The following is a 6,139-nucleotide window of genomic DNA, read 5'->3' as shown; positions in this document are numbered from 1 at the left end:
AGCATTTGTTCAACTATGTTCATAGCAGTATTATTTGTAATAGCCAGAACCTGGAAACCACCTAGATGCCCTTCAATGGAAGAATGGATGGAGAAAGTATGGAATATATACACATTTGAGTACTACGCTGTGGTAAAAAACAATTAGTTCTCTAATTTTGCATGCAAATGGATGGAAATAGAAAACACTGTCCTGAGTGAGGTAACCCAGACCCAAAAAAGATGAACATGGGATGTACTCACTCATAATTGGTTTCTAGCAATAAATAAGGGTCACAGGGACTACAATTGTTGAACCTAAAGAAACTAAATAAGAAGGTGAACCCAAGGGAAAACATATAGTTATCCTCTTGGCTATGGGAAATAGACAAAATTGCAGGGGAGAAAATTGGGATCTTGGGGATTGGTTGGGATGGGGGTAAGGAGAGATGGGGAGAGAAAGTTAGAAGGGAAGGAGTGGGAACTTGGGGAAACAGGAGTATTGGAATTAAGGAAAGTTGGACAGGGGAGCATGGAACCACAATTCTTAGTTAAGGGAGCCACTTTAGGGTTGACAAGAGACTTGACCCTAGAGTGGCTCCCAGGAGCCCATGGTGATGTCCTTAGTTAGTCCCTTGGGCAGCTGGGGATAGGCAATCTGAAATGACCCTATCCTATGGCAATACTGACAAATATCTTGCATACCACCATAGAACCTTCATCTCGTGATGGATGTAGATAGAGACAGAGAACCACACTGGAGCACTGGTCTGATCTCCCAAGGTCCCAATGAGGAGTGGAAAAAGGAAGAAGATGAGCAAGGAAGTCAGGACAACGAGGGGCACACCCACCCACTGAGACAATGGGGCTGATCTATTGGGAGTTCACCAAGGCCAGCTGGATTATGACTGAGAAAGCATGGGATAAAACCGGACTCTCTGAACATGGCGAACAATGAAGGCTGATGAGAAGCCAAGGACAATGGCACAGGGTTTTGACCCTACTTCATGTCCTGGCTTTGTGGGAGCCTAGCCAGTTTGGTTGTTCACCTTCCTAGACATGGACAGAGGGGGGCGGACCTTGGACTTTCCACAGGGCAGGGAACCCTGACTGCTCTATGGACTGGAGAGGGAGGGGGAAGAGGAGTTTGGGGGATGGGGAGAAGGGTGGGAGGAGGGGGAGCGAAATGGGAGCCTGGGAGGAGGCGGATACTTTTTTTTTCCTTTTCTCAATAAAAAAATAAAAATAAATGTAAAGTCTATTAGGAAACCTATAGCCCAGGTCTACCTCCCCCAGATATGGTAGTTTCTCAGCTCATTCTTTGCTTATCCATTGTGGTCTAATTAAACGGACCAGAATACAAATAATTTCAGAAAACCAGAACACCAGTGTGTAATGAGGAACTCATATATTTTCAGGGGTATTTCATTAGAAATTAAATACTGAAACCCCACATTTCTGAAAGAGAAAGAAACATATCATTGATTTTTATGAGTTATCATGAATCCAACATTTAGCTCTTTCTGATTTTAAGAGCAGCTTAGCCTTCTTACTCTCCTGAGCAATAGTTGTTATAAACAGAAGTGAGTTTCTTGGGGGAAGCTTGGTTTTATCTCTGAAAACTGAATTTTCAGGGTTACCAGTTTCCAGAGGCTGTGCCAATGATATATGATCTGTTCGGTTTCACAGAAATGCTCAAAGGACTGGGGATATTATAGATACTTACGTGGACAAAGAGCCTAGGAATCTGTTTCCTTTATTCATATTTTTACAGTGGTTTCAGTGCTGAGGCTGGTGTTGTTGAGTAGAGAAAATGTGATCATATTTCCTTCTTCTGGAAAAATGAGTAATTGACTAAATTGGTGCCTAATGGAAAAAAACTACAAGGATACCAATTGGTGCAGTTCAAACTGTACTTGGAAAATTAAACCAAACAAACAAACAAAAATCCTCATGGAAAGTCAGAGTGAGGCTATTCCATACTCTGCTTTATCACAAAAAAGGAAAAATTTGTGTGATTGAAGTCAGAGACATATGTGTAAACACAAAAAACACACATCTCATAAATGTGCACAGTTCTTGCTCTCAAAAATACAGAAACTGTGATAAGAAGGTATTTAGAAAAATTCAAAAATATGGAAAGTGTGTGAATTCCTAGAAACACTGTCTGACCAAATCCACAAAAATTATGTCTTACTGTGGAACCATGGCAAGCAATACCATGTAGATCAAAAATGTTGTAGGTTAAAAGATCATTTGACAAACATATCCTACCAAATAACCTAACCCATTTTTTTTCAGAAACTTCATTGTTACACAGTGCAATAGGATCACCTAAAAATAAAGCCACTTAAGAAAACACTCTTGAATATCCCATACAGTTCATTATAAGTGTTACTATTTAATATATTATGATTAGGATCAGTAAAAAGTAAATAACTACTAGAAAACTAAATATAAATAAATAATAAATCTTTTAAGTTCTTTAAATTCACAGGGAACTTGAGTACTGAGCTTTTTTTATTGGGAAGTTTTTGATGACAGGTTCTATTTTCATGAGAATTAAAGGTCTGTTTAAATTGCTCACCTGGTCTTGATTTAATTTTGGTGTATGGTATCTATCTAAAAAATTGTCCATTTCTTTTACATTTTCCAATTTTGTGGAATACAGGCTTTTGTAGTAAGACCAAATGATTCTCTGTATTTCCTCAGTGCCTGTTGTTATGTCCCCTTTTTTATTTCTGATTTTGTTAAATTGGGTGCTCTCTCTCTGCCTTTTGATTAGTTTTGACAAGGGTTTGTCAATCTTGCTTTCTCAAAGAAACAGCTCTTTGTTTCATTGATTCTTTGTATTGTTTTTTGTGTTTCTATTTTGTTGATTTCAGCCCTCAGTTTGATTATTTCCAGTCTTCTACTCCTCCTGCATGAGTCTGCTTCTTTTTTTTTCTAGAGCTTTAAGGTATGCTGTAAAGTCGCTAATGTGAGCTTTCTCCGTTGTCTTTATGTGGGCACTTAATGCTATGAACTTTGCCCTTAGTGTTGCTTTCATAGAGTCCCATGGGTTTGGGTATGTTGTGTCTTCATTTTCCTTGAGTTCAAGAAAGACTTTAATTTCTTTATTTCTTCCTTGACCCAGGGGTGGTTTAGTAGTTGACTGTTCACTTTCCATGAGTTTGTGTCTTTGTGGATTTGTGTTAATAGAATTGTATAGATACATAATTTCACATAGCATGGAAATAATAACTTTTCTATTCATCCAAAGTATCCAAAATTTCTAAATTAAAAACATACCATTTATCTTTAGATGAATGACAACATCAAATTTAGAATTTTCAACTGAGAAATTCTTTAAGTAGGAGGGAATCAGATGATCACAAATGAAATGATAAGGCATCAATTTGTCAAACCTGAAGACACTGAACCACATAATAATTAACATGGTTTACTATTAGGAGAGAACATATTTTTGAGTGTGATTAAAATTTTAAATATTAAGAGAAATGTAAAAAATTATCAAAGAGCATAGTGGAATTTCAATTTTTTGTTTGTTTCTTTGTTTGTTTCTCAAGACAGGGTTTCTCTGTAGCTTTGGAGCCTGTCCTGGAACTAGCTGGCCTTAAAGTCACAGAGATCTGCCTCCCTCTGTGATGTGGGAGTGTCATATATCAATCTGTTGATTTCATTGGTCAAGCAATAAAGAAACTGCTTGGCCCTGATAGGTTAAAACATAGGTGGGAGGAGTAAACAGAACAGAATGCTGGGAGGAAGAGGAAGTGAGCTCAGAGACGCCATGCTCCCTGCTCCTGGGCAGACACATGTGATGAAGCTCAGACCCAAGATGGACGTAGGCTAGAATCTTCCCGGTAAGCACACCTTGTGGTGCTACATAGATTAATAGAAATGGGTTAAGAGGCTGAAACTAATGGGCCAGGCAGTGTTTAAAAGACTACAGTTTGTGTGTTGTTATTTCTGGGCATAAGCTAGCCAGGCAGCCGGGGTGCCGGGACGCAGCCCAGCCGCTCCTATTTCAACACCTCTGTCTCCCAAGCACTGGAATTAAAGGGGTGTGCCACCATTGCCCAGCCTTTACTTGTATTTTGATAAATAAACCTTTCTGATAAATATCTTGAATATTACCATAGAACCTTCATCTGGTGATGGATGGAGATAGAGACAGAGACCCATATCAGAGCACTGGACTGAGTTCCCAAGGTCCAGTTGAAGAGCAGAAGGAGGGAGAAGATAAGGAAGTCAGGACCATGAGGGGGTGGTCCACTCACTGAGACAGTGTGCCTGATCTAATGGGAGCTCACCAGATCCAGCTGGACTGGGACTGAATGAGATTGTGATCAAACCAGACTCTCTGAATGTGGCTGACAATGGGGGCTGACTGAGAAGCCATTGATAATGGCACCGTGATTTGTGTCTACTGCATGTACTGGCTTTTTGGGACCCTTGTCTAATTGTATGAACACCTTCCTAGGCCTGGATGTAGTGGGGAGGGCCTTGGACTTCCCACAGGGCAGGGTATTCTGTCCTCTCTTATGACTGGATGGGGAGGAAGGAGGATGAGTGAGGAGCTGGAGGGGAATGGGTAGAAGGGAGGAAATGGAAAAATAAAAATACATAAATAAATAAAGCTTTCCCAGATTTCAGAAAGTAAAACTGTCACACTGTCCAGTCTTATGGACCAGGCCATAATAACACATACCTTTAATCTCAGTAGTCACACTAGTTTGCCATAGAAACCAGGCAATGCATTCCTTTGATTCCAGTGAACACACCTTTAATCCCAGAGCTAAGAGAGGATTACAAAATGTGAGAAGACAGTTCTAACACCCACTCTCATTCTGAGATTCCTGGAGGCAAGATTGCCATTTCGGATAAAGTCGAGGTAAGAGCCAATGACTGGCTGCTTTGATTTTTGGATCTTCAGGTAGAATATCAGCTTCTCTTTCTGAGGTTTTATTAATCATGCTTTCAAAGACTTTTACATAAAACCTCCTTTATATAAAGGAGAAAAGTAACTGTGAAGCTGAAAATTTTTCTGGACCTGATCTTACATATTAACCAAGTAACAAAGTGAACATCTGAAAGTGAGTGTAACACCTAAAGCCAGGGATCCTCTGTTGAAGAGAAATACAAGAGCACTCCCGAATGTGACTCTGTATGCAGGGGTTTGAAGACATAATTCTGGAGTCAGTGCCAGGCTGTGGTGGTGCAGTCCTTTAATCCTAGAACTTGGGAGGCAGAGACAGGTGGACAGATGTGAGTTAAAGGTCAGATAGGCCTACAAAGTGAGTTCTAGAACTACTGGACTGTTACACTGAGAAACCTTGTCTTGAAAAGCAAAGAAACAAAAATTATGTTGGTGTCAGTTTGATGATTGTTGTTTGAATGTAAGTCCCATCTTTAAATAAAGGAATATTGATAATAAAATGTATAATGTGAAAGAACATTGAGGACCTAGGAAGCAATGGTGAAATTTCACAGAGGAGAATAACGTGAATTATAACTTCATGTCTCAGTGTTACTTCTCTAATATTGGGACTGGGAATGCCTGATGGTACTTTGAAGTCTTTCTCCAGATTTTCCATGGATATTTGTCCAGAAATGTCTGTTCATCCTAGGCAGGATACAAACAGAGAAAAGTATCAATGCTAATCATATCTGGATTGTAGAGTTAGTAGATTTATAGGTATTAGTGACAGGAAGATGGTCTAGGGTTTACTTGCAGAAGTATGACTGACTCACTGAAAATATCCACTATAGGTTGGCTAATGATTCACAACAGCACCACCATTAAAGTCTTCAACCTGGTCAACATACTCTAAATTTTTCCAAAGCCAAGAATATGTACAGGAGGAAAAGAGGGAATATCTGGAATCCTTGGTGAAAGTTAATGCCCACATCTGGTAATCTTTTAGTATGTCCCATATTTGAAGATCCTGTGTAGTTAATCACAACTGCTGCAATTGCAAAACATTAGTCTGTCATAGAATACACAATACCACCACATAGCCCTAGCATTGATACATCCTGCCCAATATGCATTAGCTAAATTTGATATTGATTTAAAAACAAGCCCAATGTGAGGAATATAGCATAGATAAGTTGTATGTAGTATTCATAAACAACAGTATCTGAAAACATGGAAAACA

This window comes from Microtus ochrogaster, unplaced genomic scaffold (genome assembly GCF_000317375.1).
Source record: "Microtus ochrogaster isolate Prairie Vole_2 unplaced genomic scaffold, MicOch1.0 UNK136, whole genome shotgun sequence".
NCBI lineage: Eukaryota > Metazoa > Chordata > Mammalia > Rodentia > Cricetidae > Microtus > Microtus ochrogaster.
The sequence above is the reverse complement of the archived record's forward strand: the minus strand, read 5'-3'. Positions refer to the sequence as shown.